Consider the following 22,739-nt stretch of genomic DNA (forward strand, 5'->3'; position numbering starts at 1 on the left):
GAGTTGGGCATCTGAGTGCTAAAGACAAGCACACTTCTGTGAGCTGCTTTCAGGTAAACCTGCAGTTTTGGGGCAAGTAAGTCAGACCCTGGGTCTTTGTTGGAGCAGACGGGAGTGTCTGGCTCAACAAGACAGTGCTGGAGTCCTGAGCTTTAAGTAAAACTTCCATTCTTAATTAATAAGAACTAGATTCAACTGGAAAAATAACTCAGTGACACTATTCACAACAAAATTCAAGCAGATGTCACATGCTATCTTTCAGGAACTGTGTAAAGCCATGTTTAGGCTGGTGTGTATTATTTTTAAAACAATATCTTCAGAATATATTACTGAAATAAGTCCATTTGAACTATTTCTAGTACCCAATGAGACAAAATAACATATTAAAGATATACTGTAACTGATACAAATAATTGTGTGTCACAGCACAGTAAGATTCCTCTTGAATAGCTTGTGAAAGAATCCAACAGCTGTCTTTGAATGAAGATTGCTTTGTAAAATGGACACCCTTATTTCTGTCTGAACATTTTTACCTACCATTGTAACAAGTAACACCGAAGGCTCTGTCTCCCGTTAGCTAACATGTTTGTCAAAAAAAAAAAAAAAAAAAAAAAAATTCCCCTAGACTAGACAAGCCCTAGGGATTTGAGCTAGGGCAGCTATAAGACCAATGTCAGAAAAAGACCTAAGATTACTATAACTGAAAGAGAGAACAAAAATATTTATTTTTCAGTTTCACTTAGGGCATTTGATAGCACTTTTGCGTATAGTCAGTTTCACTATTTATTCAGTATAGTAAATAATGAATTTCCCCTGTTTTTAAAGGTTTTTTACACCGATACAAGGAGAATTTCCTTTAAAACAAACAAACAAACATAAGGAGTTGCAGGGAAATGAATGGTACCTGAAACTTTTTTTTAATTGACCGGACTTGAATGTTGACATCTCTTTAATCTGAAGCATCAAATTTCAGACACTACTAGAAGTTAAACATCATGCCTCCTTTTAACTGAGTGGCTGTGACACAGAAATGCTAAAGTGACTTGCGTAACTAAGGTCTCAGAGGGTCAGCAGTAGCAGAACTATGAATCCCAACTCTCACTCCTCTGCTCTAAACACTAGCCAACATTCCCTTCTCTCATCTGAATCCAGAAAATTAACTTGGGTATAACTTATTAAATACGTCTCTCATGCACCATAAAGTCACATTTGCTAATATTATCTTTCAAGTTACAGGCTTCATTTTGAAGAGGGAAATATTGTGTATCAATTTTTAATGCACTTCTGTGATCTCATTTCCTGTTTCATTTTATTGTACTCATGCTTAATACTTTGATAATACCACAATAAGGGAGCTACATTAAGTGTGGCAGGCTTACATACTGATATATGCCCCTCTTACTGCCCTTCATTAATATGTCCATATGTTCTTCTGTAAGAATCTTTGACCATTAGGTAAAATAAATTTATATTTAATCATCACCTCATCTACAAACTATAGACAATACAGTAAAACCTGCCTTAGAGACCACCTGTCACAAGCGACTACTTGCAGAGGTCACGGAACACCACCACTCTTTGGCGTGCAAACCTTTGAAGACAGACTACCTCTTATAAGAGACCATTTTTGCTAACTCCCATGAGGGATCACTCTTGGCAGGTTTTACTGTATTCTTCAGTGGGCAGCTACTCTATGCTAGGGAAAATTGAAGTGTAACTAAACCCTTTTCCGTACAAAAATTACCTGTTCACTTTAAAGTTTCAAGGGACCAGTAACTGATGCCAAGAATCGATCACCTAATTTTCTTTAGAGCTGTTACCAGACTACCCGCACTGCTATCCCTTTTCTGGATTTCTCTGAGTGAACCCATACAGATGCCAGACCTCCAGCCTTTACGTCTCTTACAGTGAAATTTTACAATTCATCCACTCTCAGGCCAAGACCGGGGAACCAGCAATGACTAATTCACCAGGCCCTGGGAGTTCTCTTTGGGAGCCTCTGATGGTATAGGTTTGCAGTGAGACAAAACTTCAAAAAAAATAAAAAAATAAAAAAATAAAACACCTTGGTTTATTTTGCCCCAATGGCATAGTGGTTAGAGAAGAAGAAAGTGACCTAAACACATAGTTCCTTACCTAAGATTAATCTCTCCAACCACTGCTCAGACTGGTCTGACTTATTCCTCACTCTCTGAATTGGAACAGTCTACACAGCTTTCATACATCTTGCTGTCTCTGAATATCTCAGTTGGATTGCCAGTCTTTTCACTGACACACATTGGCCAGCCTCTCTCAGCTCACCCTTTCCTTTTCTACTATTTTTGAATCCCCTTTGATCCCACCAGGCCTTGCTGTGAGAAGAGTAAAACATGCTATCCTGGATGGAGACAGCCAGGTAAATTCTCCCAGCAATTGATGACCTAACCATTGTTACATTAATTCCCTCAAAGCTATGTACATGAGGTGACTTATCTCTGTCATTGCTTTCTCCTTCCTAATAGGCTCTGTAACAGTTCCTTACAGCCTCATTTGATTTGCCTTTATGCACTGAACAGGGAAACTGAGTCATGCATAATTGTAAAGTAATGCAGACATGTCACACGAAAAGTGTATATTTAAAAGTACAATGAGAAAACTATTAAGTTAATTCAAAGTAGGATGGCATAAAAACAGATTTTCCAGGTATGTTTGAAGAATTGAAAGAGGCCAAGATCTATAATTATTATATTCTTCGGACACTTGGCCATTACATACCTCAGACCACTTTGACAGAGAGGCCAGATGTTTTCATTAAGGGTGTGGTCACATTTTCTGCTAGTTCCTCCAATCACTTCCTTCTTCCGACCTGAACTGTCACAGTCTAATCTGGGATGAGTTTGAGCCCCCAATTTTTCATCCAGATTCCCATTTCCGTCAGACCCTAGGACAGTGAGACAGTGAGCGAGTGGCACTGTATTCCCAGGTTCATCCAACTGCTTCACGTAAGACTTGATAGGATTGAGCCCATCAGAAGGTCTTTGCTTAATAGCATTTGCCTAATCCCAGGCAAACATCGTTCTGAGATGTTTTAGTAGGAGTACTGTAAGCAAGACACGAGAAGTAATTCTTCCACTCTACTCGGCACTGATTAGGCCTCAAGTGGAGTATTGTGTCTCCAGGGTGTGGAGAAAGTCCAGAGAAGAGCAACAAAAATTATTAAAGGTCTAGAAAATATCCTATGAGGAAAGACTGAAAAAATTGGGTTTGTTTAGTTTGGAGAAGAGAAGACAGAGGGGACTTAACAGTTTTCAAGTACATTAAAAGTTGTTGCAAGGAGGAGGGAGAAAAAATGTTCTCCTTAACCCCTGATAACAAGAAGTAAGGGGCTTAAATTGCAGCAAGGACAGTTTAGGTTGGACATTAGGAAAAAATTCCTGTCAGGATGGTTAAGCACTGGAATAAATTGCCTAGGGAGGTGATGGAATCTATGTCACTGGAGATTTTTTTAAGAGCAGATTAGACAAACATCTCTCAGGGATGGTCTAGGGCAGAGTCTGCAACCTCTGGCATGCAGCTCGCCAGGATAAGCACCCTGGCAGGCCAGGCCAGTTTGTTTACCTGCCGCGTCAGCAGGTTTGGCAGACCACGGCTCCCACTGGCCACAGTTCGTCGTCCCAGGCCCACAGGGGTGGCGGGAAGCCACGGCCAGCACATCCCTCGGCACGTATTGCTTCTCGCAGCCCCTATTGGCCTGGAACGGCGAACCGTGGCCAGTGGGAGCTGCAGTAGGCTGAACCTGTCGACGCGGCAGGTAATCAAACTGACCGGGCCCATCAGGGTGCTTACCCTGGTGAGCTGTGTACCAGAGGTTGCTGACCCCCGGTCTAGAGAATACTTAGACCTGACATGAGTGCAGGGGACTGGACTAGATGACCTTTCAAGGTCCCTTCCAGTCCTATGATTCTATGATTCTCTGCAACCTCTTCTCTGGGAAGGAGTTAAGGCTAGGTTACGGATATTTTTTTTAATTATTTATTTATTTATTTTTATTCCTGCTACAGCACACATATAATCCAGAAAAGGACAGCCATTTGCCCTATTACTATAATCTTAGTGCCAAACCTCATTTTAGAGCCAAAGTCAGATTGGAAAGGACCATTCTGTCATAGCAAGTGAGGTGCTGCTGAATTTGTCTAGTCACCATCTTCCCAATTATCTTACCCAAGAAGGGGAAACTGCACAGTAACTGGCAGCAAGTGCAATTTTCTTGAGGTTGGATCTGATCGCCGGATGCTTTAGGATTGTTAACATTATGCCCTCTCTGAGGGGACAGGTAGCAACTGTCCTAGTTATTCTTACCTAGCTTTCAACTGCTATGAAAAGCATAGGCCAAAATTAAATATAAGTGGCGAAGACTTCCTTCAATAGTTTCAGCATCTGTGCTTTAAAGTCAGACCTAAACTTAGCTGGACCACTTTCAGCTCTAGCACTTCCTAGGAAGTTGGAAAGATTGTCATAGTTACACTTGATCTTTTTGGTGAAAGCTCAATAACCTGCACATCTTCCTGTTTATCAGGCTGGATATGAAAAAATATGGCCAATCCTTCCCGCTTTCTTCGGTCAGATTTGTGCTATGCTTGCTGCAACAATTATGCCAAGTATTAGGTAAACTGTTATCCAAAAAGTTCTTATTAATTCAAGCAAGGTCAGATATTTAATCAGAGATCAAGATACACATGATGCTAGTTCACTGACAACCTTCATCAAAGCCAAGATGGTGCTATCACAGCAGATGCAAAGCAGACTTTGTAGGGGACTCTTCAAATTTCCAGGACCAAAGTTTCATAGAGTTCCAGTGAGTTAATATTAGCTACATATTCCTTTGACAGAAAAAAATAACTCATTTCCTCTACACAAAGTGTAAAGCCTGAACATGAGCATTAGATTTTAACTCTGTGGCTAAGAGTACTCTGTGCAAAATAGATGTCTATCATGCTGACCAATATTGTCTCATTGTTTCCTTGCATTTCCTCCATCTTTCTATACCCATCTGTTGTCCCTTGTCTTATACCTAGACTGTAAGCCTTTTGGGGCAGGGATCATCTTTTTGATCTGTGTCTGTACAGCACCTAGCACAGTGGGGTCCTGGTCCATGACTAGGACTCCTAGGTACTAAGATAATACAAATAATAAATAAAAATTATGGGGGGGAGGTTCAAAGATGGATGCACAAAGCTGGGATAATGTTTTGGAAAACAAAACAATGAAAATAAATGCAATCTCAATGTTCAAGAGTTAGATAAGCACCTTAAATATTTTACGGGAATTTAAAACAAATTCCTCAAAGAGCCACAGGTTTCTTTAACTAAGGCAACTTTCTCCAAACCACTACATTTGGCCTCTAGCAATCAGTGTCTTCTCAGATGTTTCCCAGAATCCCTTCTCCTGGACCCAACAGATATTCAAATACATTGATGCAAATGTGGTACACTATTCATGTCTAAGATCTAGGCTGACTGTAGTTATCCAATTAAGTGAAATAGTCCCAACAAATATGAGTAGTTATGAGACACTCCACTCACCCCATCCCACACCCATTTCCCTTCTCTAATGCTATCATGTCAACTCTCTTAGGGGTAATAACCTAAAGGTTTAAAACTGCTGAAACTACCTACCTCAGCAGAATGTTATACGATTTTATGAGTTACAGTTGCGAAAGACTTTGAATACGCAAAGTGTTAAGAGTATGAGCCCCTAGTGGCTAAGCACCATCACAGGTCCACTTCTTGTGATGTCTGGAAAGAATGGACTCCAGCATGCGGGAAAACCCAGAGGACAAGGAACTCTGAGATAAGGAAGGGAGAAGGAACAGGAAATTGACAGCCACTGACATACCCACCAAGACACAAAGTAAAATTACAAGGAGTGTTCCCTTTTGAGATACTGTAGAAATGCTATCTCAGCAAACTCTCCTAGTACAGAGACAGCTACTACCAGCACAAGTGTGCTTTTGCCAATATAACTGCATCTACATTCAGGCTTTTGCCACTATAAAAATGCCATAAAACCCTCTGACATTATTATATTGGCAAAAGGTTCTAGTGTAGATCTGGCCCTGTACCTCCAAGCAGATGTACAAAAGTTTGTTGAATGATTTCTGCAAGATTTCCCACCAAATCCCACAAGAGTCTCAGAATCCCAACTAGGAGGATCTAGCCCTGAAATTTCTTTTATCTGTATGAAAAAGATGATCTGATTATTTCCTCCAACCACTGCACAGTTTTAAAGATGACAGATTCATGGGTTTTAACTAATTCATGTTGATATCTAAACTTAAAAATGAATTTGCAACCAAAACAGTTCAAAGAGCAACTCTCCACACATCTTTCACAAGTCCAATATAATTAATTTGAGGAAGGGAAACCAACTCAGTAATATTATATCACTGACTTCATCTTTTCATGATGTTCTCTGACATATAGACAGCAGGAAAATACATTCAAAGTAGATACCAAAATGTAACGAACAGAAACAAACAACACAACTGCAAGTAGATCTACTTAACTGTACAGAATATCTCTTTGGAAACTGAGCAGATGTTTAGTTGCATTAAAGATTAAATTTTTTAATAAAGTAGTCTGAATGTGCTCTCATACTTTGGCAAATAGAAGTCTGTTTGAATTTTAAAATAACCCAAACACAAAATGTCATTTAAGCATTAATGTGAATGCTGATCTGTGTATTATTTTGCTGGCAGAAGTGGTGTGACATTGATGCAAGTCTTAAAATTCACATATCCGGGTATTTCACTCAGGAATAAAAAGGGATTGCTAATTAAACCACAGGACTAACAGTCAAGAACATTCTAACACATGTTCTCTCCCTCTGGTTTACTGTACAACCTTGGAAAATCTTTTTGTGTACCATTTTCCCAAGCTATAAAATGGGGATAATACCTAATGCACAAAAGAGGTGAGGATGTCATTCATTAGAGTATGTCAAACATTTTGAGATCTTCAGCCAGAACATGCTATGGATGTGCAAAATAGTATAGCTCCAGCCAGTAAAAATACCATCAAATGTATAACCAAACATCCTAAAGGGGTTCGTGTGTGAATTTTCACATAATACATATTGTAATTGATATAAAAAGATGTCCACAATGCCTCACTCAGCCAAAAAAGTTACTTTTTGCTTAACCGGAGCCAATATAAAAACCTGACATTACAGCAATGTAACGGAGTTGACCTCTAAGCATAGACGTAATTCCCTCAAAATAATTCTATTCTGATAAATTTAGAGGGACAGGGTGGTTGAGGTGATGCTCTCTCTCACCAACAGAAGTTGATCCAATAAGAGTTATTACCTCACCCAACTTGTCTCTCTAGTATCCTGGGACTGACATGGATATAACTACACTGCATACTCTGACAAATGACATTTAGCAGGTTATCCTTTAACTATATGTCTGAGGGCTTGTCTACATCAGAAAGTTGCAGCGCTGGTGAGGGAGTTACAGCGCTGCAACTTTGAAGGTGTACACATCTGCAGGGCATCACCAGCGCTGCAACTCCCTGTTTGCAGCGCTGGCCGTACTCCCGTTTTGTCTCGGGTGTAGAGGATCCAGCGCTGGTGATCCAGCGCTGGTAATCCAATGTAAACACTTACCAGCGCTTTTCTTGACCTCCGTGGAAGGAGGAAGCCTCTGGTAATCAAGCTGATCTCCTTTCCCGGTTTGCTCTCTCGTTCCCGGAACCCCGAGCAAGCAGGTCTCCTTCTCTGCGGTTTGCTGGGTGGCTCCGGGAACGCGAGAGCAAACCGCGGCGAAGCTGGTCTCCTTCCCCGGTTTGCTCTCTCGGTCCCGGAACCCCGAGCAAGCAGGTCTCCTTCCCTGCGGTTTGCTGGGTGGCTCCGGGAACGCGAGAGCAAACCGCGGCGAAGCTGGTCTCCTTCCCCGGTTTGCTCTCTCCTTCCCGGAACCCCGAGCAAGCAGGTCTCCTTCCCTGCGGTTTGCTGGGTGGCTCCGGGAACGCGAGAGCAAACCGCGGCGAAGCTGGTCTCCTTCCCCGGTTTGCTCTCTCCTTCCCGGAACCCCGAGCAAGCAGGTCTCCTTCCCTGCGGTTTGCTGGGTGGCTCCGGGAACGCGAGAGCAAACCGCGGCGAAGCTGGTCTCCTTCCCCGGTTTGCTCTCTCGGTCCCGGAACCCCGAGCAAGCAGGTCTCCTTCCCTGTGGTTTGCTGGGTGGCTCCGGGAACGCGAGAGCAAACCGCGGCGAAGCTGGTCTCCTTCCCCGGTTTGCTCTCTCGTTCCCGGAACCCCGAGCAAGCAGGTCTCCTTCCCTGCGGTTTGCTGGGTGGCTCCGGGAACGCGAGAGCAAACCGCGGCGAAGCTGGTCGCCTTTCCCAGTTTGCTCTCGCGTTCCCGGAACCCCCCTTGAGGCCGCCCAACAGCGCTGCAGTGTGGCCACATCTAACACCACTTGCAGCGCTGGTTGCTGTAAGTGTGGCCACTCTGCAGCGCTGGCCCTATACAGCTGTACTAATACAGCTGTAACAACCAGCGCTGCAAAATTTTAGATGTAGACATGGCCTGAGATCCTCAACTACCACACCATTCACAATATTAATGAACGAATGTCCTAAAAGCTGGCATTGTTCACACTGGAAAGCACAAACTCTGACAGAAGCACTGCAGTTCTGATGACATCACAAAACATTTTATAATTGTTTATTCTAAAGTGCAATGATCTCAGCAGAATTTAGAGATGTAGTACAGTCATCAATGATCTTACTTACATAAAATCCCTGTGCTTTGACTGACTGAGGAAGTTTGATTTGCACTATTATTTCTCAATAATCCCAGTAAAGATGCTAATGATACTTACTCACAGCACAGTGATTTGCATTGACGTATGGCTATTTCTCTAACAGTGCTAAATGAAAATTCACTGTGCTGTTTACTGCCCTCAGATGTCCACAACAAATATGGATGCATCAGTTTGATCTCCCTCTCTAGCACCAGTCACTCCATATAGCCTGGCTCCTCCTAACCCTACCTACTTGTGTTGCTTCTTGCTTTTGATGAAAGCTAAATCAGCTCTTCAAAGAGTAAATTTTTAATAATTATTTGTATTTATTTATAAAGCTCCTCATCTTTCTTTACTGTAAGTAAGAGTAGTGTTGACTGGCAGGTAAGGAACAAGGGAAGGGGGAGGTACCCTCACAGTTCACATTCAGAAAAAATGAGAGAAAGGAAGCTTTTAATTTATTTTAAGCAAGTAATTTACTGTGGATGTGGGGGAGAATCCTGAGTAAGCAGCATATAGGACTGAGAGGAGCGGTCATGGAGGAAGAGACAGGGAAAAGAGTAAGAAGGAACAACAGCATATTGAAATATACCAGCTTCTTGGAGATGCTCTGTGGTAACTCAGTCATAACGATGATTCCCCTGACCTCTACATAGCCTCAGCCAAGGATATAGTTACCATCACATAACAACGTACGTGTTTAAGCAATCGTAACCTCTTGACGTCTATATGACCTTGTATCTGAAGCTCTGGGTATTATCTCTCAGCAGCATATTCTTTCTTGCTTGCTTGCTTTCAGAGTTCTAAAATGCAACTATGGGCAATCATCCTGTACTCTGGGTGCCTATTAAAATCACACTGTAATGCAAAATAGACTGCCCATAAATCTATTCACCTACTCAGGTTTAGGAAAGAGAGAAAAGATAAATAGCTAATAAATAAATATGCAAGTCCTGCTATTTGCAACTACCAAATCCCAACCAGTGCATTTCAATTCAGCCAACGAGACTCCATTAGTCACAAGGTCTTTGTGAGGGTGCCAGGTAGAGCCAATAGCCCTGCTAAATTTAGATAGCCTTTGAGAGCAGGTGATGGATTGATATAAGTAGGTCTGCTCCTCCAAACTCCACCAGGAGCAGTACAAAGCCACCTCCCACTGTTACTAACAAATTTTCTTCTCTCTAGTTCAGAGAACATCCACATTGCAGCCACTCTCTCGCAGTCAGAGTAACTTCTCCCAAGCTTCTTCACTGCACAGGGTAAACTTAGCCAAAAAAAAAAATAGAAACAATCGTATGTGATTTGACAGGTCACAATCAATCACTCCAGTCTGAACTATTTTAATGCAATGCAAACAAATCTACTACTGAATTTTCAGTTCTCTAAACAGCAAACCAACATTAGTATAAAAATGAGTTGAAAATTTCTGAAATTTCAGAACATTGCTCTAATTTTGTCAGAATTATGGAGTCAAATCCTAACAAAAATATTTTACTATAAATATTTTGCCCTACTACTTTTGAAACATGAACTATATTAAATCAGCAAAATACTAAAAGTGGAGTTGTCAGCTGCTATGCTCTAAAAGTTGATCACAATTTTAGGCATATCTTTCAGTTTGGATTTTTTTAAATTAGCCAAAACAGTCACAAGTTGGTTCCAAAGTATGTTGCTTTAAAAATAATATCTCTATACAACAGATGCATTTTATGGGATTTAATTAAAACTTAACAGTACTTTTGAAATGTAAACCCTTTTTTAAAATGAGTATTATGAATTACTTCCTACAGAAATCCTGGTAGTTTTAAATATTTATACCTAAATAAAAAAACATGCAGGCTCTCAGATACACAGCCAATGGAATCAGTTCCTATTTTGTTAACTATGAAAAAAAACGGTACCTGGTATGCATGTTCAGTAATGACATGCATATACCTTGGGATCTTGGAACAGTACCAATTTCAGCATCTTCCCTTTCCAGATGAGATCTGACCAACAGAAGAGCAGCATATCATGCTAAAAGAACAGCTCCTCACAATGGGACTTATCTTCTTATGCAATTAGTATGTTCACAGCAAAACCAAATAAGGTAATAGGCTCTGGGTAGAAAGTTTTCAGCTCTTAATTCAAAGTACAAGCAAGCGATGTGGGACATACAGGAATCTATGGATCACTCAAAAAAGATTCCAGTCTGTTTTATCAAAGGTGGAGTGAAAGGACATCTGGAGAAAGGCGTGGATGGGGGGAAAGACCTAGATAGTTCCAGCACAAACAGTTCTTTCTTTTAAAAAGAAAGTAGAAAAATCAAGGACAGAGGGTTGCTCCAGACAGTGTGAGAGAAGCAAAGAGAGAAAGAGAACAGCAGTACTCACCTCTCACAATGGAGCGCCTAGTCTAGCTAAAAGCAGCAAAGAATCCTGTGGCACCTTATAGACTAACAGACGTTTTGGAGCATGAGCTTTCGTGGGTGAATACACACTTCGTCAGATGCATGCATCTGACAAAGTGTGTATTCACCCACGAAAGCTCATGCTCCAAAACGTCTGTTAGTCTATAAGGTGCCACAGGATTCTTTGCTGCTTTTACAAATCCAGACTAACACGGCTACCCCTCTGATACTAGTCTAGCTAAGTAATCTTACCACAGTAAAGGATTATAAAGTATCTGACAAACAAGCCAAATTAAAACCCTAGCTCAGTCCATCTGCAACCCTCACCAGCTGAGAAGGGAAAGGCACTGAAAATTGACCTCACCAAGTTTTAGTTTGCTTCTCGTCTCCATCTGCAGGTAGATCATATTACCTATGTTATGTGCTAAAATATTTGGCTGCTGGAAAACTGGAAATTCGATTTTTAAATTCATTTAAACCCTTTGAATGTTATGAAGTCACACAATGTAGGAGGTTCAGTTTCATCACTTTTCTTCTCAGCAGCTGGAAACTTTAGCATCATAAGACGGCTGACAAGGCTATAAAAACATCTGGGCTCCCCATCTGTAAACATGTGCCACTTCCACTAGCATGAATGGAATTACAGCTGAAGGGTGATGAGAGAATAAACCCATTAAAGTTTCATCTTTAGAACCACAGTCAATATCACTTTAAATAGAAGAGGCAACAATCCACGACTAAAACTGTAATGAATACGTGGGGCCTCCAAACATTTCATTTAATCACATGTAATGATGAGTTAGTTTTAAACCTGTAACGGATGTTACCGGTATTTCCTTTGGCATTAATCAATCCTTTTTACCTTGCCAAGTTTACTTTGTTTTTATCATTCCATTTAGACACAAAATTCTTTAAAAGAAAATCTCTAGTCTTTAACTCTGAATTATCACATGTTCATTAACAAATAGGAACTTTATAGGTAACAATGATGTTCAGTTATTGGTAAAAGCAATATATTTCCACACCCATAAAGTAATAACTGGGGTAAGGACATCCCTTCTTCCCTTCCTGCTTCACTGTCACTACAGAACTAAACAACAAAGATAAGAGTATTCTGGTCACTGGCTGCACCCATGTTGCTTAGTATATCCACACACATTTTTTCAGGATCAAGCATACCTATTACAAACTTGTTCACTGCTTCACTGTTCATGACTGTGTAAAATAAAACCTGGATTCATTTCATTCTTTAAAAGAGAATCTATTTTTGTCATAAGCATGTCTATAATTAACACATCCTTCAATCATCCTTGAAGGTTAAGTCAGGACACTAACAAAGAAAAAAGAAAAATCAATACACATTCACCCACCCACGGTGGATCATTGAAAAAAAATCAGCTTGCTTTTGGCTTTCAGTTGCCCATGCAAATGTTAAGTTACTGTTCTCCAATAAGCCTACTTCAAGTCAAACTAATGAAAAGCACTTTACAGCAACAATTATGGAATTTGGAAATAAATATAAAGCTAAGCAATTTATACCTAACTTCAACATATAACTACAATTCACATACATTTCACCTTGTCTCTCAAGCCAAATTCATGGTAATAGGGTTTGTTCAATATTCCTTAATTAAAAGGTGAACTGCAGGCAGGATAGGATTTTTTGTTTGTCTTTTAGATATAAAAGAAACTTGTCCAAAGAAAACCAAATACAGTACTGATTTACAACAAGGTTGTCTGACAAAAATATACTGCCTCTGCCTTCTTGGGAGTCAGCACCTGGATACATTGATGAACTGGTGAATCCATATTGAGGTTGAAAATAAAGAACAGCCTCCCATCTTAGTTTCTTTACAAATACTGTACCACCAAACGGTGGTAAAGCCTTTGGAAAGGCTGAGCACATAATTAGCCCCATGCATTCTTCTCCGTGGGTAACACAGGGCCAGAGGTGAAAGTTAGTATAGTGGCAGACTGCAAAAAAACCTCCATTACGCCAATTGGCAGCATTCACAAAGAAAACAAGAGGCTTTTTTACAATTTTAGACTGAATCAGATAAGTTGCTTAGTCAATGACCCAAGATTTTTAAGTGCATATCCACAACTGGTTCATCAGCCAATAAGTAACTGAGTTGTCAGTTTTATTATCCAGACCAGGGTTTCTGGTTGTACCCAATGTAAGTTTGTTTGACAAGTGGCATTTCCTCCTTCTTTGGTTATGCTTATGAAAAAGTATTTGTTTTCAGATAGGAAAAAACTAATTAGTAGGTGCCTCATTCCCTTCCCACCTCCTCTCTGCAAACACATAGGATAGGGAAAGTATTTTGAGTACTTGTTGCTAAAATAGCAACAGCACATCACTGCCTTGGCCTCCTATGAATCTCAGGGGGGATGTGGGTTCTGTAGGACAAATCCCCATCCATTTCAGTGGGGCTTAGGAAGGGAAGAAGGAGGGGAAAATGTCACCGCTCTTCCCTCAAAAACCGCTCTTCCCTCCTGTCCCCTCTACACAAGAAAACTACCTGTGAGGGGAAATTTGGCTGTAACACATCATATAAGGTTCAGCTTTGTTTGGGGCTGTTGTGGCATAGCCTAATCAAAAATATTACAGTTTTATTAATCTTTATTCACTACGCATATAATTGGTTTCCTTTGTTAATTTAAAATTAAAATATGCTCTAAAGATAAAATTTAAGAATACACATAGAATAGATTTAGGGCCAGATTCCTCAACCCCAGGTTTCCTTTTTGCCAATACATGTAAGAGTGAGCAAAATTATGTATGCAGTTATTTATACCTACAAAGCTACAGGCACAAAGAGATGAACTAGGCTAACACCATGCTTCTGAAAATCAGGACCTCAAAAATATATTGCCTTAACAGATTGTTTTGATAGAGTCTCATGAATAATATCATTTGCAAATAAAATATTGTTCCTGACTAAGCATAACTACTTGGCAAAAACTACATTAATTTTTTTAACCCATTTATCATCTGTTTTTCATTTCTGAAGTACACAGTTTCATCCTCTTTTGTAACATTAAACCAAGAAAATTGCCAGTGGCAAAATAAACAATGTTTCATGTAAGGTTTCCAAGATTCTGGTGGGAGTTCTGCACATAAAAAGTATTCTTGTACTCTGGGTTACAACATTTGGCTATTTAAATATTAAAACAGTGATGTAAACCACATTAGTAAACAAAGCAAACCATTTCAAGTAAGTTTATTTTTAGAACAAGTCCTAGTATTCTCAATTCAGCAGCATTTTCTGAACAGTGTTTTTCCCTTAAGATTTCTGACTGGCAAGGCTCTATAATCTACTCGGTGGGAACTGAACTTTTGTAGACAGAATATAGAATATTTAAAGGGCACTCACTATACAACATTTCCAGAGGGGCTACCAAAAGTGAATGTCATGTATTAGTGTTTAACAGTGTTCAATCCAAGATTAAATCTAAAACTTTGCATTTTTAACATCATGAAAAGCTTGACTATCAGGAGTCTCTTACAAAAGTTTATATGATAAATTTTAAAGGATAAAAACAAAGAAATCTAATTAGTTCACAATGCAACAGAACACAGCTCCATTATTACAGTAATGATGATAATGTGAGTTCAACTTATTCAGAAGACTGATTCCAGCCTTAGCTAGACTGTACTGTCATATCTCTGTGTGGAAAAACTCAAAAGCTGGGTTTTTTTGTTTTTTTTGTTGTTGTTGTTTTGTTTTTTAACATTGCTAGTTAACAGCCAGTAATACAGGGCTATGTCAAACTGATAGAACCTCACATTTCTAAGCACCATTGTCACGGGAAACAGGAGTCAAGGTTAAAATGTGACCTGTTGTGGGAGGATATGGTTAATCTCAGGCTTTATGTGGAACAAATTTATCTTTTAAAAAATATTAAGAATGGGGGTCAGATGATACTTATTTAGTAAGGAAAAATAACCACTTGTATTTTCCTCTCGCTCCACACTTAAATGAATGAGGCTGTATGCAGCTCTTTGACACACATTCTTTCAACATATCAGTCAGAAGTGAGAACTAGTTTTCATAGAATCGTAAAACTACAGGGTTAGTCTAACCCCCTGCCAAGATGCAGGATTTGTTGTTTCTAAACCATCCAAGACTGATAGCTATCCACCCTCTTTTTGAAAACCTCCAGTGAGGACTTCCATGACCACCTGAGGCAGTTTGTTCCATTGTCCTACTGTTCTTACAATTAGAAAGTTTTTCCTGAGATTTTATCTAAATCTGCTATGCTGTAATTTGAACCCATTGCCTCTTGTCCTGCCCTCTGTGGCAAGAGAAAACAACTTTTTTCTGCTGAACTTTGTTACTCAACAACATCTTGTAAACAATACCAAGGAAACATTGTTCATTCCATTAATGATTGAGCGAAGGCTCTACTCTAGATTTCTTGGAAACAATATTTCTCGCATTGCCACCCAAAACACCTGCTGACAACAGACAGCAGGAATGTTATAACAATTAAAAATCTCTAATACTTAATACAGCACCTGCCATCAGTAGAACTGAAAGCCCTTTAGAGCATTTATAGAATTAGTTAACGAGCCTGTAAAACAGGCAAGTATTAGCCCTATTGCATTTTACAAATGAGAACACTGAAGCCTACAGTGCGTGCCTTGCACAAGGCCATAGAGGAAACCCGGCAGTCAGGAACAGAACCCATATCTCATGACTCTTAGTCCAGTGTTTCATTAAAACCCTCCCCTGATGAACACAGTTTCTCTGCTACTCATAGCTCCCACTTCTCCATGTGTGTATGTGAACACAACATGGTCCAGTAAAATGGATCATAATTACATTTATGCTACATTTGCAAAAAAGTGCAATATTTATAAATATTCCAAAATAAAAACCCATCTGTAACTAAAATGCAGATGTGCCTCCTCAGTGGCAAAATTCTGATCAATAAGAGAACATCAAGGACATTACTGTTAGGGCCAAGTGGACAACCAGAAAGTGCCAAAGGCAAAAGAAAAGTGTCTGGTAGCCCATCTAATGGTCATGGTCACATATCCATGCTGATTAAACTGATATGCAGAATTTTTATCTGCAGCAGCAAAGAAGGGTTTGGGTTGGGGAAGTGATTGTACTGGTTAAAATATGAATAAACCTACACAAAGAATCCTAACCATAAAAATAGGTAAGTTAGGACACACCGAGAGACTCAGAGAAAGCAATTTATTAATGATTGTTATTTTTTTCTCTTTGTGGGTGCATAAAAAATGGAATTTGAACATAGACTCATAGACTCTAGGACTGGAAGGGACCTCGAGAGGTCATCGAGTCCAGTCCCCTGCCCTCATGGCAGGACCAAATACTGTCTAGACCATCCCTAATAGACATTTATCTAACCTACTCTTAAATATCTCCAGAGATGGAGATTCCACAACTTCCCTAGGCAATCTATTCCAGTGTTTAACTACCCTGACAGTTAGGAACTTTTTCCTAATGTCCAACCTAAATCTCCCTTGCTGCAGTTTAAGCCCATTGCTTCTTGTTCTATCATTGGAGGCTAAGGTGAACAGGTTTTCTCCCTCCTCCTGATGACACCCTTTTAGATACCTGAAAACTGCTAGCATGTCCCCTCTCACTCTTCTCTTTTCCAAACTAAACAAACCCAATTCCTTCAGCCTTCCTTCATAGGTCATGTTCTCAAGACCTTTAATCATTCTTGTTGCTCTTCTCTGGACCCTCTCCAATTTCTCCACATCTTTCTTGAAATGCGGTGCCCAGAACTGGACACAATACTCCAGTTGAGGCCTAACCAGCGCAGAGTAAAGCGGAAGAATGACTTCTCGTGTCTTGTTTACAACACACCTGTTAATGCATCCCAGAATCACATTTGCTTTTTTTGCAACAGTATCACACTGTTCACTCATATTAAGCTTGTGGTCCACTATGACCCCTAGATCTCTTTCTGCCATACTCCTTCCTAGACAGTCTCTTCCCATTCTGTATGTGTGAAACTGATTGTTCCTTCCTAAGTGGAGCACTTTGCATTTATCTTTATTGAACTTCATCCTGTTTACCTCAGACCATTTCTCCAATTTGTCCAGATCATTTTGAATTTTGACCCTGTCCTCCAGAGCAGTTGCAATCCCTCCCAGTTTGGTATCGTCCGCAAACTTAATAAGCGTACTTTCTATGCCAACATCTAAATCGTTGATGAAGATATTGAACAGAACCGGTCCCAAAACAGACCCCTGCGGAACCCCACTTGTTATACCTTTCCAGCAGGATTGGGAGCCATTAACAACTACTCTCTGAGTACGGTTATCCAGCCAGTTATGCACCCACCTTATAGTAGCCCCATCTAAATTGTACTTTCCTAGCTTATCTATAAGAATATCATGCGAAACTGTATCAAATGCCTTACTAAAGTCTAGGTATATCACATCCACCGCTTCTCCCTTATCCACAAGGCTCATTATCCTATCAAAGAACACTATCAGATTAGTTTGACACGATTTGTTCTTTACAAATCCATGCTGGCTATTCCCTATCACTTTACCACCTTCCAAGTGTTTGCAGATGATTTCTTTAATTACCTGCTCCATTATCTTCCCTGGCACAGAAGTTAAACTAACTGGTCTGTAGTTTCCTGGGTTGTTTTTATTTCCCTTTTTATAGATGGGCACTATATTTGCCCCCTTCCAGTCTTCTGGAATCTCCCCGGTCTCCCATGATTTCCCAAAGATAATAGCTAGAGGCTCAGATACCTCTTCTATTAACTCCTTGAGTAGTCTAGGATGCATTTCATCAGGCCCTGGTGACTTGCAGGCATCTAACTTTTCTAAGTGATTTTTTACTTGCTCTTTTGTTATTTTCTCTTCTAAACCTACCCTCTTCCCGTAAGCATTCACTATACTAGACATTCCTTCAGACTTCTCAGTGAAGACTGAAACAAAGAAGTCATTAAGCATCTCTGCCATTTCCAAGTCTCCCGTTACTGTTTTCCCCTCCTCATTGAGCAGTGGGCCTATCCTGTCCTTGGTCTTCCTCTTGCTTCTAATGTATTGATAAGAAGTCTTCTTGTTTTCCTTTATTCCCATAGCTAGTTTGAGTTCATTTTGTGCCTTTGCTTTTCTAATCTTGCCTCTGCATTCCTGTGTTATTTGCCTATATTCATCCTTTGTAATCTGACCTAGTTTCCATTTTTTATATGACGCCTTTTTATTTTGTAGGTCACGCAAGATCTCATGGTTAAGCCAAGGTGGTCTTTTGCCACATTTTCTATCTTTCCTAACCATCGGACTAACTTGCTTTTGGGCCCTTAATAGTGTCCCTTTGAAAAACTGCCAACTTTCCTCAGTTGTTTTTCCCCTCAGTCTTAATTCCCATGGGACCTTACCTATCAGCTCTCTGAGCTTACCAAAATCCGCCTTCCTGAAATCCATTGTCTCTATTCTGCTGTACTCCCTTCTACCCTTCCTTAGAATTGCAAACTCTATGATTTCATGATCACTTTCACCCAAGCTTCCTTCTACTTTCAAATTCTCAACAAGTTCCTCCCTATTTGTTAAAATCAAGTCTAGAACAGCTTCCCCCCAATAGCTTTTTCAACTTTCTGAAATAAAAAGTTGTCTGCAATGCAGTCCAGGAACTTATTAGATAGTCTGTGGAGAGATCAGGTCTCTGATGCACAAATGAGAAAGGAAATACACACAGTCTAAACTCACACATTTAGCTAAATGTTCACATACAGTACTGATTACCTTAATCAAATTGCCTAATATAAAAATAACTGAAAACATGGCACCAGTAAAAATCCAGCGTATTTAACAAGAACAGCATGAAGATCCCCTTAACTAAAAATACACGATCAAAGATGGGAATCAATTTCAAAAGCAGCAATACAGACATACAACATAAAAGAGCCATGTCATAGGAAAATGTCTAATATTTGATGATGAAACTAGCTCTCTTTTCCCCCACAGTAACCCCATACTAGGTCACATACCCATATGCATGCATAGCATCTACATAGCAGGGTGAAAAATAGCAACAGGCTGTTGCTTCATCATAGGTCACAATAATTAGTAGACTAATGAGGACAGGGGCTTATGACTAGAGAATTTAAGAAACAGACACAACACATGCTCCAGGGCAGCATTTAAGTTAATTATAGGCACATTTCAAACTCTAAGACTGCAATGTGCTTTAAAAAAAAAAAAAAAAAAAAAAGCATGTGTGCACACGCACAGCCTCCTTAAACATGAAAAATGTGAGTTACTACAATCACCTGAAGAAGAGCTCTGTGCAGCTCAAAAGCTTGTCTCATTCACCAGCAGAAGATGGTACACTAAGGGATATTGCCTTACGCACTCTCTCTCTCTCATATCCTGGGACCAACATGGCTACAAACAACACTGCAAACAACAATCACTTTTGTAAGTGTTCTTTCAAATATGACCAAGCTAACATGAACTTAAGTTTGTGCCAACAGCGTCCACACAGGGAAGTTAGCTCACAACACTTTGGTGGGCTCTGCAATTCACACCCCATAGTCCACAAGGCGGTGCAGCATAGACAAGCCCTAAATGGTGTTTAAATGTGTGTTCCTTAATATATATTATTTAACACGTTTTTAAATATATCTTTTTTCCCCCTTGTCTAGACAGTGCTGTGTCTGAAAAACACCTGTCACATTTTGGATTTTTCCATAGATTAATGAACAAAAACCAATCATCACCCCATTAGAGGCCTGACCATAAGAAGTGCTGGATATCCTCCACAGCCATTAAGGATAATGGAAATACAGTACTTAACACTTTGTAGAAGCACTCAGCACTTTGCAGGCTCTGGCCCCAGTCTATTATCTTGTGCCACTTTAGAAATCTTGTTTTAATCTTAAAGGGAAAGGACAAAACTGGAACTGAACCATTACTCACAACTCAGACTGAATCTTCGAGAGGTTCTAAGAAGTCTGGTTGATCTCTGTTGTTTTTGTCTTCACGTTCTTACAACTCTGCACATCATGGTTTCAGCCAGGACTGTGTTTCAAAACCAGAACTGGCAGTGTGGATCTAAACTCTCCTAACCTAAGAAAGGCTATTCAAGCAGCAAAAACAACAAGGAGTCCTTGTGGCACCTTAGAGACTAACAAATTTATTTGGGCATAAGCTTTCATGGACTGGAACCCACTTCATCAGATGCATGGAGTGGAAAACACAGTAGCAGGCATATATACATAGTACATGAAAAGATGAGAGCTGCCTTATCAAGTGGGGGGTCAGTACTAATGAGACCATTCAATTAACAGTAGAATACCAAGGGAGGAAAAATCAATTTTGTAATGGTAAAGGGTGGCCCATTTCAAACAGTTGACAAGAAGGTGTGAGTAACAGCAGAGGGAAATTAGTATGGGGAAATTAGTTTTTGTAATGACCCATCCACTCCCAGTCTTTATTCAGGCTTAATTTGATGGTGTTCAGTTTGCAAATTAATTCCAGTTCTGCAGTTCCACATTGGAGTTTGTTTTTGAATTTCTTTGTTAAAGAATTGTCACTTTTAAGTCTGCTATTGACTGACCAGAGAGATTGAAGTGTTCTCCTACTGGTTTGTGAATGTTATAATTCCTGATGTCAGATTTGTGTCCATTTATTATTTTGTGTAGAGACTGTCCAGTTTGGCCAATGTACATGGCAGAAGGGCATTGCTGGCACATGATGGCATATCATATTGGTAAATGTGCCCCTGATAGTGTGGCTGATGTGATTAGGTCCTATGATGGTGTTCCTTGAATAGATATGTGGACAGAGTTGGCACTGGTTTGGTTCCTGGGTTAGTGTTTTTGTTGTGTGTTGTGTAGTTGCCGGTGCAGTGTTTCTTAGCGGTATCCATAGGACCAGCAGTGTCGCCATCTGGAGCGCCTCACTCATGTGTCGGTATATTAGGTGTCGCTGGCCCTACACCCTCTCAGTTCCTTCTTGCTGGCAACTCCGACAGAGGGGCAGGAGAGCGCGTAATGGAATGCACATGAGCAACATATCTTGAAGAACAACAGTTAACGAAAGGTGGGTAACCATTTTTTCTTCTCTGAGTGCTTGCTCATGTCAGTTCCATTCTAGGTAACTGCACAAGAAGTATCCTTGGAGGTGGGCTTGGAGATCAGTTCACGGTTGTGCAGCTTGCCACACTGCTCCGCTGAAGCCAGCATCATCCCAGGCCTGCTGGGTAATCACGTGATGGGACATGAAAGTGTGGACAGATTATCAGGTAGCAGCCCTGCAGATATCCTGGATCTGCACCTGGGCTGGGAAAGCTGCAGATGAGGCTTTCACCCTAGTAGAATGGGTGGTGACAATCCCCAGTGGAGGCACCTTTGCCTCTTCATAGCAGAAACGGATGCAGGCGGTGATCCATTATGAAATTCTTTGGGCAGACACCGGACAGCCCCTTCAGTCTGTTTGCTACTGCAGTGAACAGCTGCGTCGACTTATGGAAGCCCTAGTTCTTTTGAGGCAGAGGGCAAATGCTCTTCTGACATCCAGAGAATGTAATCTACACTTCTCATCTGATTTATGAGATTTCAGAATGAAGACCAGTAAGAATATGTCCTGGCTGGCATGAAACTGTGAAAATACCTTAGGCAGAAAGGCCAAGAGCAGCTGCAGCTGGACCTTGTCCTTATAGAACACTGTGTAGGATGGTTCCGAGGTAAGTGCCCTAATCTCAGAGACTCCCCAGGCAGATGTTATTGCTACCAGGAACAAGACCTTCCACAAGAGCAGGAGGAGGGAACGGGATACCAGTTATTCGAAGGGGGAGCCGGTGAGCCTCAACAGTACGAGATTTAAGACCCATGGAGGGACTGGGCCATGGACGTGAGGGCAGAGTTGCCCCATACCTTTTAGAAATCGGACCATTATGTCATGATCGAAGACTGACTTACCCTGGAATGGTGGCTGGAAGGCTGAAATAGCAGCCAATGGACCTTGATAGATGAAAGAGACAGACTTTGGAGCTTGAGATGCAGAAGGTAGTTCAGGATTGATTGCAGTGAGGCCTGCTCGAGCCAAATACCTTGGTCCGATGCCCGGCACACGAACCACTTTCATTTGGCAAGGTAGGTCACCCTGGTGGAGGGTTTTCTGTTGCCCAACAGGACTTGTTGGACAGACGTCGAGCATTCCTGCTCGTCCACATTTAAACATGCAGCAGCTAAGCTGTCAGGAGCAGGGCTGCCAGGTTGGGGTGCAGAAGACTGCTGTGGTTCTGGGACAGCAGGTCCAGCCAGAGTGGCAGCTGTGGCAGGGCAGCCACCAAGAGGTCCAGCAGCATGCCAAACCAGTGCTGGTGCAGCCAAGCTGGAGCTAGGAGGATTACCTTCACCCTATTCTGTTTGATTTTCATGAGGACTCTGTGGATTAATGGCACTGGTGGGACGGTGTACAACAGAACCCTCAACCACGGGAGCAAAAAGGCAGGGATTGGCTATCAATCCCTCAAACTGAACAGAAAACATGGCACTTCCTGTTCTGCCTGGACAGGAACAAGTCCACCCAGGGAGTTCCCCACCTTTGGACGATGA

This window comes from Gopherus evgoodei, chromosome 1, assembly GCF_007399415.2.
Source record: "Gopherus evgoodei ecotype Sinaloan lineage chromosome 1, rGopEvg1_v1.p, whole genome shotgun sequence".
In the NCBI taxonomy this organism is placed as follows: Eukaryota; Metazoa; Chordata; order Testudines; family Testudinidae; genus Gopherus; species Gopherus evgoodei.